This window comes from Sceloporus occidentalis, unplaced genomic scaffold (genome assembly GCF_023333645.1).
Source record: "Sceloporus occidentalis isolate IW3139 unplaced genomic scaffold, rSceOcc1.0.p SCAF_299, whole genome shotgun sequence".
NCBI classification, from domain to species: Eukaryota; Metazoa; Chordata; class Lepidosauria; order Squamata; family Phrynosomatidae; genus Sceloporus; species Sceloporus occidentalis.
In genome coordinates, this window is record NW_028317279.1 from 60,832 (window position 1) to 74,242 (window position 13,411).

The window sequence follows — 13,411 nt, forward strand, 5'->3', positions numbered from 1 at the left end:
AACCCACAATAAGAAACTGAGAACCATGTAATTACTAGCCTAACCACTATATGCATGTTGACTTAAGATCCTAAGATTTCGAATATAGATATTTGTGCATCAGGATTATAGGAATACTTCATACAATATGTGACTAAAGAAAAAAGTATAACAGCAAAAAGTACAAACAGTACCCATATCACAAACCTTGTTGAAGAGTCGGAGACGATGAGCCAGTCGTTAAGGTAAGGGACCAGCTTGTTTTCCATCTTGTGTAGATTAGTAGCAGCTGCCCCAAAGGCTCGTCAGACTGGCCCTTTAGCCTGCCGGTCCATGGGATCCAGAAGTTGGGAAGCATCCTCCAAGAGTAGGGTCGTACAAGTGGGTGGCTTTAGCAACCGTGATATCAACTTTAGGACCCTCCCGGAGCTTAGATTCCTTCCCAAAGGAAAACATCTACTTAGTACATCTGGACATACTAAATTTCATCTCTGGGTACTTTCACTACTGGATGATATCAGAGTGCTCATCGTGCACCAGGAAAGTCTTTTTTTATGAAACCTTGGAAAAGACTGTCTGCCTTGCTGTCTTCCCACCTCTTCCATATCAAGGGCTGATCTGACCCCTAACATAAGACAAATTACTTTGCGGACCGGAAAAAAGTAAAAATCAGAAACCTTTTCTTCAGGGGAGAAATCATAATAGAAAGAATAATCTGGATCCGATTTCCCAACCTTAGGGAGCTTTGGTAAAAGGTTAGACGGAGGAGAAGGATGTAAAGACCGCAGAAGTATTCAAAAGTAAATTTGGTCTTCGTTCATGATAACAATTCCGATCTAGATTTGGATTCAAAACATTGTGCACAAGCTGAACTGCGCTTAGGGTCAGCAAGGTCTCTAGAGGACATATTGGGCAAAGGCACAGAAAGCCGGAAACTAAGCAAAGTAGAAAACCAGTCAGCAAAAAAAAAAAGAAATGAGGCATTTAAATATCCTTAAATATCAAAAAAAAATAAAAAAATGCTGAACTGCGCATGATCAAGCATCCTGCTGCCATGGTGACCACTCACACGTGCTCCTGAAAACATGAGAACGCCGGAAAGCCCCGTCACACAAGAAGTGGGTAGAGCAAACTCATTGCCATTAGCATACACAATGACAGAGAACCATTAGCAGTTGTCTGAAAAGGAAGAGACATGGCTTTATACAAGCAGAAAAAAACAACAAAACAGTGCAACAGCAAACAATATACAACCTTCCCTCTGGTATGTAAAACAATCAGTAGTAGGCTTGTTACAAAAAGCAGCCACTTCAACAAAGGAGACATAGAAAAAATCCAGAAAAGGTAAAAACTATTCACATACCTTATCCATGGATACAAGAAGAAAGTCCAGCAAAAAAATGCTGGAAGGGACAGAAAGTTTGTGGATTGTTCAGATGCAACGTTGCACACCTAAGCCGTGCTAGCATGCTCTTTCTAGTGAGAAGAGGCTTTCTCAAGGCAACCCTTCCAAACAAACCATACTTGTTCAGTGTTCTTGTGATTGTACTCAATTGTGGTAATTGTCATGAACTTTAACATTTAACATGCTAACTGAGACCTGAGTCAGAGATGTAATTCTTGGCTGTGTTGCAGTTTCTCTGAGCATTGCACAGCCTGACTTTGGGGTGACTTTGCTAGCATGTCAAACCCCTGGGAAGATTGGCAACCGTCTTGAATGTTTTCCACTTTGGAATAATCTCTCTTTTTAGAATGATGGACTTTAAATTGTTTGAAAATGGCCTTATAACCATTCCTAGATTGATGGGCAACAACAATTGCTTCACTAAATTTATTGCTGTTTCTTTCCTGCCTGGCATTGTTTTAACACACACACCTGAATGTTCTAGACCAGCAAACTAAAACATCGGCTTTTATAGAGGTGGTCACACTTGCTGATGATCAATTAATCAAGGGCATATGATTAGCAGTCTGCTACTTAGCATCTTAATTCAAATAGAACAGTAAGGGTGAACTTAGTTTTTCACGCCTGGCTTCTCCATTTTTTTGTTTGTTTAATAAATCATGATATGGTGTAAAATGTCATGTGTTGCTATTCATCAACAAAGCTGTTAAAAAATGCAGAAATGATATGGCTCACTTTGCCAAAATAGCTACTTGACAAGTGTCCAAAGAATCTAAATGACACATCCTGGGTTGTCTACTTGGGAAAAAATAAATAGTATATCTTAAAGACCAATTACATTTACATATGACAACACCATATCAAGGGATATATAATAAACAAAATTCTGTAAAACTGCTGGTTCAACACAGAGCCCAAATACCTAAATGTTCGTAGTCCTCAAACCTGGTATTAAAGGATTTCTATTCATCCCTTTACATGTCTTATACTGGTTATATGTGTCAGGGAACCGGGTCCATACAGGCGACTGTAAAGACCCAGAGCGCCCAAAGATTGCATTCAGGAGTTCAGTATGCAGTAGGCATCTAGGCATCTAGGGTTGTGCAGCCACATACCAGCGCCCTGACATAGCAGCAGATGTAGTCTAAAACAGAGCAGAACTTGGAGATATACTGCAGGCACCCTGGAGCAGGCATTAGACATAGCGCCGGAATCATGTGCAGGATGCTGCAGGCTGGGAGTATGGAAGCTAAGCAGAGTATATAATGGAAACATAGCAAGCAAGGAGGACAGAGCAAGGAACGGGGAGACCGAGCAAGGAACATAACCAGACAAGACATGCATGATACAGGGCACAACAAAGAACGGGGAACAAGGCAAGGAACACAGGGGAAGGAGTGAGGAGCCGGAATCCTCGGACACTTCTCTATTAAGCAAGGGTAGGACATCTTAACTGGGACATGGGGAGAAGAGAGAGGAACCAAACTCCTCAGATGATTCAAGGAAGGAGGGCAAGGTATATAAGAGACACACATGGATACAGGACCCAGCCTAGGACTAAGTGATAACAATTGGAGATTCCGTCACATCATATGGCCATAGTATGCTTAGCCCACCACTACGCCAAAGTACTCCATTGACGGTGGGTCCTAACGCTGAGCCCTGCATACGAAAGTACTGATAAACTAAACATTGAATCCAAACACAGAACCGAGAAGGACATACCTTTAGACTGCAGACTGAGACAAACAGAACAAACGGGTGGGACACACCTTTATAACTGAAACAGGAGCTGAAGCAAAGAGCAGACTGGAATCCAGGAATCAGAGGTACAGAACAGAGTATACGGAAATCCAGGAATGGATCACAGCAAAACATGGGAACTGAGGCAAGGCAGGGAAAAACAAAGATATGCAGCTCCGCAGCCTGGATGGACCCTGACAATATGCTGTACTAAGATCATGTGTAGTAAAGTTTATGACCCTCTTTAATATTTCATATACACCAATCAGCCACATTAGGACCACCTGCACTGTGTTCTGACACCTTTCTATCAGCACCAGCCTTAACTTTTTCAGCAATTTGAGCTACAGTAGCTTGACTATTGCATTTGACCACATGGGTCAGCCTTCGCCCCCCCCATGTGCATCAGTGAGCCTAGGTTGACCATGACCATGTCACCACTTTCCTTCCTTGGACCGCTTTTGATACGTACTGACCACTGCAGACCGGGAACACCCCAGAAGAGCTGCAGTTTTGGAGATGCGCAGACACAGTGATTCAGCCTTCGCAATTTGTCCCTTGTCAAAGTCGCTCAGACACTTATGATTGCCTATTTTTCCTGCTTGTAAGACATCTTCTAACTTGTTCACAAAGAGGACAAAATGTTCACTTGCTGCCTAATATATCCCACCTACAGATAGGTAGTCGACAGACCACCAGAGAGAGGAGGAACACAGTAGATGAGTTTCATAATTGTATTCCCTATACTGAGGTAGAGTTTTTATTTATTTAACCCCTTCGAGACAAAGGCTGATTTTACTTTTTGTACCCTTTGTGACAATGGCCTTTTTAACATTTCTGCGCTGCTTGTGTTTAGCTGTAATTTTCTTCTTTCCCGTTTACTGAACCCACACACATTAGATATTGTTTTTTTCAGGACAAGAAGGGCTTTCTTTAGATGACATTGTTTTGATTGTATCATATTATTTACTATTAAAAAAATTATAAAATATGGTGAAAAATTTAGAAAAAAATGACTGTTTCTAACTTTTAGTTGAAAAATCTTTTACTCATCTATAAAAGGTAATGAAAAAACCTGCTAAATAGATTCTACTATTTGTCCTGAGTTTAGAAATACCCAATGTTTTTATGTTTTTTTGCTTTTTTCTACCCATTATGGGGCAATAAGTACAGGTAGCGTTTTGCTATTTCAAAGCCATTTTTTCCAAATCTGGTAATTCTTCCCCCCATGTGCCATTTCGGGTATCTTTGAACCCGGCCAATGCAATTTACCCCATCAAGTCATATATTTTTGAAAACTAGACAGCCCAGGGTATTCCAAATGCTAGTATTTTAACTCTTTCCATGCACCATATCTACCACCAGTCTTTGTCAAACTTTATGGTAGTCATTTTTTTGCATTTGTTTTGTCATACACATTTTACTTCAGGTATGAATTAAAATGTTCTAGTTTATGTCACTATCACAAAACACCCCAATATGTGTTCAGCAACATCTCCTGAGCGCAGCGATACCCCACATGAATGATTTTGCCTGGCTGTTTGGGGGCAAAAGGGCCACATTTGGGGCATGCGCATTTTTCAATGTTGAACTTTGGCATTTGGGGATCCACTGCCCATGCCCTATTTGGTACATCTTTGAGCCGGGCCATTTCAGTGTGCCCAATAAACCCATATATTTTTGAAAACTAGACACCCCAGGGTATTTCAAATGCTAGTATTTTAACTCTTTCCATGCACCATATCTACCACCAGTCTTTGTCAAACTTTGTGGTAGTCATTTTTTTGCATTTGGTTTTCCACACACATTTTAATTCAGGTATGAATTAAAATGTTCTCGTATATGTCACTATCACAAAACACCCCAATATGTGTTCAGCAACATCTCCTGAGTACAGCGATACCTCACATGAATGATTTTGCCTGGCTGTTTTGGGGCAAAAGGGCCACATTTGGGGCATGCGCTTTTTTCAATGTTGAACTTTGGCATTTGGGATCCACTGCCCATGCCCTATTTGGTACATCTTTGAGCTAGGCCATTTCAGTGTGCCCAACAAAACCATATATTTTTCAAAACTAGACACCACAGGGTATTTTAAATGCTGGTATTTTAACTCTTTGCATGCACATATTTTACCACCAGCATTTTTTCAAAGTTTGCAGTAATATTTTTGTGTGTGTATTTTTCCCACACACACCTACTTTATGTATGAATTTACAGCTCCTGGTATATGCCGCTGTCACACGACACCCCATAATGTGTTCAGCAACATCTCCTGAGTGCAGTGATACCCCACATGCATGGGTGTGTCATTTTTTGGGGGAACTAAAAGGCCACATTTGGTACGTGTGCATTTTTCTAATTGGAAATTAGATGTGTGGCCATCCTTCCCCCCGTGTTAATTGGGACGTTGTTGAACCTGGCCCATTCAATTTACCCCATCAAATCATACATTTTTTAAAAGTAGACACCCCACGGGCATTTAATATGCCAGTATTTTAACTCTTTCCATGCGAGAATTGTTTTAAGCTAATATGCTAATTTTAGGACTTGCTCACAAAAATATATTTTTTATATATATATATATTTTTTTTATTTTTTTTTAAAAAAAATTTAACATTTTTTTTCAACTTGGAGGTTCCCCTGATAGTGACATCAGTGGGAAATGATTTTTACATTTTACTGTTTTTTTACTATTTTTTTCTAATTATTATTAATTTTATTTTATTTTTTAATTTATTTTTACTAATCACACTGTGATTAGAAAGCTGGGCTCCATTGACTTGCATGGTGAATGCAGTACCTGTATTCAACCTGCAAGTGGAGCCAAAGTTCTCTAGATGGTCTGGACTATCTAGCGAACTTTTAAAATTTGTGGTTCCTGTTACAGGACGGCGGCCATCTTCCTTGATGGCGAAGATTGCCGGCAGCTGCGGCTGTGACCGCTCTCCGGAGCGGTCACAGCCCATCAAAAGGTTAGTGTTTGGTGTCGCTGGATGCCTCCTGATCGAGGCATTCCAGCGACACCATTTAAGTTTAGGAGGCGATCGTCGATCGCCTCCTAAACGCTTTTAAAACGGGCGTCCGCCGCCATACAAAGTATGGCGGATGTTGACGCCCCGTGGAGGGGCCAGAGATGGCCCCTTCGTGCCGATCGCGGCGTTGCTGAATGCCTCGAGGTCGAGGCATTCAGCAACGCTTTTTGGGTGCAGAAAGCGATAGTAGATCGCTTTCTGCACCCGTTTAAAGACGTGCCGGTCCTGGCACGTCAATTGTCGTAAAGCACATGCTTTTCCGTGCCGTGCCAGGACCGGCAATTGTCATTAAGGGGTTAAAGTATGTTCTGTTTCTATTTTAATTTCTAAGGCTTTGGCAGCTCTTATTTCTATTATATACCCTATTTGCTCGATTATAAGACAAGACTTTTTTCAGATCAAACGCAGATGAAAAATAACCATCGTCTTATATTCAAGGTCATCTTGTAGTCAGACCCCTATTTGAGGTCTGATTATAAGACTACCAGATACCTCGTAGTGCTGCAGGGGACCAGGATCCTCCTCTCTGGCAGCCTCTGTTGTTGCCGGCACTTCCTCTGGGGGCTTCTATGATGGAGCGCCAGCATCACATGACCTTCCAGGGGTCAGTCTTAGAAGCTGCGGCGGAAGTGCCGGCAACAGCGGAGGTTGTCTGTGCGCTTGCCAGTGAACGTTTGCGGGATGTGCACAGACAACCTCCGCTGCTGCCGGGGCTTCTATGACAGAGCTCCGGCGTGACATGACCTTCCGGTGCTCAGTCATAGAAGCCCCGGCAGCAGCGGAGGTTGTCTGTGCGCATCGTGCAGACCTCCACTGACTGCCCCTACTAGACGCCAAGGAATCTGAAGCACGGGGGACAAGTCTAGGGATGTATTGGTAAGTCGGGGGAGGGTAAGAGTGGCATATGGGGAGTATAAGGGCTTTCTGGAGGCAGAGTGGCATATAAGGGGGTTAAAAGGCATATCTGGGAGGTAGAGTGGCATATAGGGGGGTTAAATGGCATATCTGGGAGGCAGAGTGGCATATAGGGGGTATAAGGCATATCTGGGGCAGAGTGGCATATAGGGGGTATAAGGCATTTCTGGGGGGCAGAGTGGCATATAAGGGGGTATAAGGCATATCTGGGGACAGGTTGGCAAAAGGAAATAAAAACAAAAAATGCATTTTTCTCAATCATAGTTTTTATTAAATATGAAAAAATAGTTTACATGTGAATTCATATTTACTAGTAAATCTTTTTTCTTATAGGGTAGTCATATTATTATTATCTTTTTTTTATATAGCGCCAACAATCTATGCAGCGCTTAATACAATTCATATATTAAAGGGGTATGACAAGACGAGAATTGACAGACTAAGACAAACCGATACATTAGGTGGCGAGAGCCCTGCTCGCAAGCTTACAATCTTGAGGGAATGGGGTGACAAACATAAGGCAAAGAGGGTGAGAGGTAGTGTGGTGGTTGTATCAATGACAAGGAAGCTCTAGCAGCTGAGATGATATGCTTCTCTGAAGAAGTGAGTTTTAAGGTTTTTTTGAATGTTGGAAGGGAGGGTGAATGCTGAAGGTTCGGTGGAATCAGCAAAGAAAGAGGACGTTGGAGGGTCTGAGCAGGAATTTATACACTCTGTTTTGTTTTGATTGGTTGTTTTTTATTCTAACATGTTAACTATTTCTTTAATGCTGGAGGATTTCAGTAAAGGAAGTAATGCAAATATGAATCCTGTCTTGCTATAAAATTGGGAGCCAGTGGAGGGTTTCAACAGAGTGGGGAAGCAGAAGAGGAGCGGCGTGCAAGGAAGATAAGCCTAGCAGAAGCATTTAGGACACAGTGTAGAGGAGAGAGTCAAGTGGAATGCCAACCAGAAGAGTGTTGCAGTAGTCAAGATGGGAAATGATAAGTGAATGAACCAGAGTTTTTGTGGATTCTTGGGTGAGGAATGGACGGATGCGAGAGATGTTTTTTAGGTGCAAGCGGCAGGATCTGGAGAGGGACTGAGTGTGAGGGATGAAGGAAAGGTTAGAGTCAAGGATGACCCCAAGGCATCGGGCATGGTTAGTAGGAGAGATAGTCGTGTTGTTAATGGTGATAGAGAATTCAGGTAGTGGAGTGGAGATGGAAAGAGGGAAGATAATGAGTTCAGTTTTAGAAAGATTAAGTTTCAGGTAGCGTTGTGACATCCATGAAGAAATAGCAGACAAGCAATTGGTAATACAGGACATGAGAGGTGGAGAGAGATCAGGAGAAGACAGGTAGACTGTAGTGGGTCAAGGAGGGAATTAGAAGAGAGGAAGTTAGTAAGGCGATTGTACACAATCCGTTCAAGCAGTTTAGAGGTAAAAGGAAGCAGAGAGAGAGGGCGGTAGTTAGTCAGACAGATGGGATCTGAGGAAGGATTTTTTAAAATGAGTGTGATTAGCGCATGCTTGAAGGCTGTTGGTACAGTTCCAGATATATTCAGGCTTTTTCTTTTTTTCCTAAATTAATATTCAAATTTTGGGGGGTCGTATTATAATCCGTAATTCTGGTCGAGAGAATAACCCGAATTAAGAAGAAAACTGACTGCACATAAGTATACATTTTTTATTATTAGAAATTGAAAGTAACAGCGCCATGTGACACTGGGATTCAATAACACAGAATAGGCATGGCAGCCAATTGCATGTGAGAGAATTCACTCTGGGTAGAGCATGAGAACTAACCAATCAGGAGCCACTCCTGTTCTCTCAGCAGTTTCAGCTGAAACGTCTATTTGGAGGTTGCTGCTACACACATGCAGCTGAGCAGTTAATCGGCCAAACACGTCATATACAGCTAGACAAAGGAGGAGGAGGCAGGCGCCTCCGCACCTACAATGTTACAATTTGTACCTATCTTTCTGTTCTCTGTCTCTAGGCCTCTCTCCTGAAGTTAATTGTTTCATTTCATACAGGGAGTAATGAAAATTTCAGGATCATGGGGCGTTTCATAAAAACATGGGTATTTTTTTTACATTTTATTTGTACATATTTTATCACATCCTGGCTGGCTCTGAGTGTTCCAGAGTTCCTCTCTATCTTATCGACTAAAGAATGGAACCAGGCAGCATACTAGTGAACCTTTTGTTGTTACTGCAAAAGCACATTTATTAGAGTATCCCTCTGCCTCAGGTTTGTCAGTGACCTAATGAAGCAGTCTACATGCCCTTGCAATGAGGAGTTCTGCTTTTCTAGGTGATGTCTAGTACCAAGTCCCCCCTGAAGCTTCTCAATCAATACAAAAAATAAAAATAAAAGCCCTCTAAAGAGACATAAATCTGTGATGTCACCATGTCCTATAACTAGTCGATTGCTCCAATGACCTCTTGAGACAGATTTTTAAAAAAACCAACAAACTTTATCTTTTCATTGTAGTCCTTATTTGTCCTAAAGTTTACTGAAGGGACTGAAATGAACTCCATGTGACGGGACGCCCTGTACCCCGTCTGGGTACTCCCACCAAACTTTGCTTCCTCCTGCCGGGACACCAACAATTAACCAGTACTTAAACAGGTAGTTAAACAGTACAATGGGGTAATTTACATACAATAGACACAAAGTTCTCCATCAGGTCAGTATTTGCATTCAGCCCAGTAGGGGGTCGCTATTGTAGTCTGTGGGGAAGATGGTAAACACAGGGGATTCCCTGACTTCTGGCTGAAACCTGCTGGATATCAAATCCGGGTACACATACTGGCCATAGAGGCCTCTGTCCTGTAAGTCCTGACCCGATGGAGAGTAAAACACACACAAAACCCCCTCCCAAAATCCAGGAACCCCAAATCTGTCCAAGCTCCACAGTCTTCAGATTCTCTTGTACTTTGGGTAACGTGGCACTCTGTACCAGGGCGCATAGTCTGTAGGATGGAGGCTGGCATTCAGTCCCCTCCAGAAGCCCATGGCATGGAGGCTTCCATGACACTCCATCAAACAGATCTATAAGATTTAAATTAGAATATTTCTGTTTCAAAAAGTTTATATCTTTAATGGCAAATTCTAAAACTTCTATAGGGGCTTTTTGAAATTTCTTCTGACCTAAATGTTGTTCTTAAAAGTTTTAATAATGTCATTTAGTATTTGAAACTGTTATTAGGTAACCAAATTGCAAATGCATGGTTTCCATAAGCATCAGTAAGATTTATTACATATGGGATAGATAGTGTTACTCACCTGCCCTCGGCTCCCATGTTGCCGCAGCAGCCTCCACGCAGGAGAGGGAGACCCCCCTCCCGCGCACGGCCATCTCCGCAACAGCCTCCACGAGGGAGAGGGAGACCCTCCTCAAACGCACGGCCACCTCCGCTGCAGCCACCACGAAGGAGAGGGAGACCCCCCTCCACCGCACAGCCACCTCCGCAGCAGCCTCCACGAGGGAGAGGGAGACCTCCCTCCACCGCACGGCCACCTCCGCAGCAGCCGCCACGAAGGAGAGGAAGACCCCCCTCCACCGCACGTCCACCTCCGCCACGAGGGAGAGGGAGACCTCCCTCCACCGCAAGGCCGCTTCCACTACCTTCCTCTGAAGTGCCGCGCAGGAGAGGCAGACCTCCTGGTACACGGCGTTCTGCTGCTGCGCGCGCGCGCCCTCTAGTGGGGAACTCGCATACTGCGGGAATTTATGAAGGGAGATTACGCCATCCACAAAATGGCCGCGATTCACTGACACCGGAAGTGATGTCATGAGGGGCTGATGGGAGATTCAGACTTCCTCTGCGGTTCTCCATTTAAACCCCTCAGACCAGTTTCACCTTGCCTTCTGATGGTCGTCTATGCCTTGTGCTAGCACGCAGATAGTGTTTACTTTCTTGATTCCTGTGTTTGACCTAGGCTTGCCTGACTACATTGTTATCCTGTATCCTGACCTCGGCTTGTTTATCGTTTGTCCTGATCTTCTTAATCCTGACCTCGGCTACGTATACCGGCTATCCTGTTCTCCGGAATCCTGACCTTGGCTTGTCTGAACTGCTCTGTCCTGGAGTCCTACCTAACCATGGTGTCTCCAAACTACTTGTACGTGACAGATAGTCCCCCATATTTAAATTTAAATTGGTCAGTATCCGAGATATTCTATATTTTCCTTCTCCAAATAAATTAAAAAAATAATCACTGAAAGTGTTGCAAAGTTTTACCGTATTTGCTCGATTATAAGACGACCCCCAAAATCTGAATATTAATTTATGAAAAAAGAAAAAGCCTGAATATAAGACGACCCTGTAGGAAAAAAGTTTTACCAGTAAATGTTAATTCATGTAAACTATGTGAACAATTTTTTTTTAATAAAAGCTATGCTTGAGAAAAAAAAATTTTTTTTCTTTTTTTTTTCAACCTGCCCCCCCCCCAGTTATGCACATCTGCCCCCTGGCTTGCCACTCTGCCCCAGAAATGCCTTATACCCCCTATATGCCACTGTGCCCCATGATATGCCTTTTAACCCTCTAAATGCCATTTAGAGGGTTAAAAGGCATATTATGGGGCAGAGTGGCATATAGGGAGGTATAAGGCATTTCAGGAGGCTGAGTGGCGTATAGAGGGTTAAAAGGCATTTCTGGAGGCAGAGTGGCATTAAGGGAGTTAAAAGGCATTTCACAGAGCACTCTGCCTCCAGAAATGCCTTATGCCCCCCATTTAACACTCCCTCCCCCTCCCTCCTCCAAACTTACCGGAGCTTCTGAGTCCCCGGTGCGTAGTCCAGGCAGCGTGTAGAGCTCTACGCGATTCGCGTACACAACTTCCGCTGCAGCCGGGAGGAGGTGCAGTTAGAAGCGGGGGTTGTGTACGCGAATTGCGCAGACCTTCCCTGGCTGTCAGAGATCAGAGTTCCTCGTGATTTGCCCGGACCAATGACCGGGGACTCAGAAGTACCGGTAAGTTGGGGGGGGGGCGGAGAGACAGGAGGATCCAGGTCCCCTGCATCGCTGCGGGGGATCTGGATCTTAGTCTCATGGTCAGACCTAGTTGAGGTCTGATTATAAGACGACTCCGATTATAAGACGAGGGGACGAGGCATTTACTCTGGAAAAAACCTTGTCTTATAATCGAGCAAATACGGTAATAACGGGAACACTCAAAACAATATATATTATACCAAAATGTAACAATAATGTGGATTATATGTATAACAATACTGAAAATGGAAATCCTAACTAATATATAAAAGTAACCTATATTGCTATGTACCAAAAACCTAATGTAATGTCCAAAGCAGTCTCTCCATGTGTTCCATTCAAAATAGACAGGATTGCTAGATTCTGGCTATTAAGCCTTAATCATTGAGCCCTACATACCTATAGCACATAGTATGTCCCCAAACAACCCCACTGTAAGGCTAAACAACAGTGGAAAAACCAAGATGTCAATACATCTATGCCATGTCTAAATAATTTAAGCGAGGACTTCCCTATCCTCATAGATAAGACATAAATTGTGCTCGATGCATGCTTTCCCATTGTGATCACTATGGTCTCATCAGGTGATCACTGGAATCACGGAGACCCATGGGGCAGGTTTAGAAAGATAGCGCTGGAGCCTAATTTGACCGCATAGCCAAATCCCTGGTTGCTAATTGGCTTAACAGCATACCAGGAAAAAAGAGTAGAAAGCAGAAATGGCTTGCTAACACAGAGAAGTCTGTGAAAAAGGAATGTTAGTATAGTCAGCTTGAGAGCATACATTGTATTGATACTTCATGCCATTACCGTAAACGTGGGGAACAACAAAGCTGCATTACACTATCCCCCGTGAAGTCACAGGAGATACAGGCTGTCTGGAGGACACAGAAGATACAGCGAATTCTTTATTACTGCATGACATTAACCCTTGAGCAGTCCTATAACATACTGTACATTCATGATATTTAGTGCATCCTATCTCATTAATCATAAGTCGTTACCTACTGTCGTGGTACTATGGAATAGGGAGAATATTTGCAGCGAGGATAAGCCCTGCCACTGTAAACCATTTAAGTGTCAGGTGAGGGGTGTTACTTATTATACACATATAGCACACAGAGAGCTGAATAGCCATAATGGAGATTAAGTCCTGTTACTGGTGATCTCCCATACTCAAAATATGAGATTACCTTGTCTAACAATACTAGCCAAACCACTTAATAGACCATATTTAAATATATCACATAGTCATTAAAATGACATTGTAGACCATATCATTGTAAACACATTACTAAATCATTGAGCTCATATTTCTTAGCTACCCTATTGAAGGCTAAAAACG

At 42.9% G+C, this 13,411-nt stretch overlaps 1 protein-coding gene across 1 annotated transcript in view; it reads left to right on the forward strand.

The window, feature by feature from the left end:
- Nucleotides 1-13,411, forward strand: part of LOC149275150 (PRKCA-binding protein-like) — a gene marked incomplete at its 5' end in the record, with an annotated part of 100,792 nt that overhangs the window by 57,049 nt on the left and 30,332 nt on the right. The window lies entirely within an intron of this gene.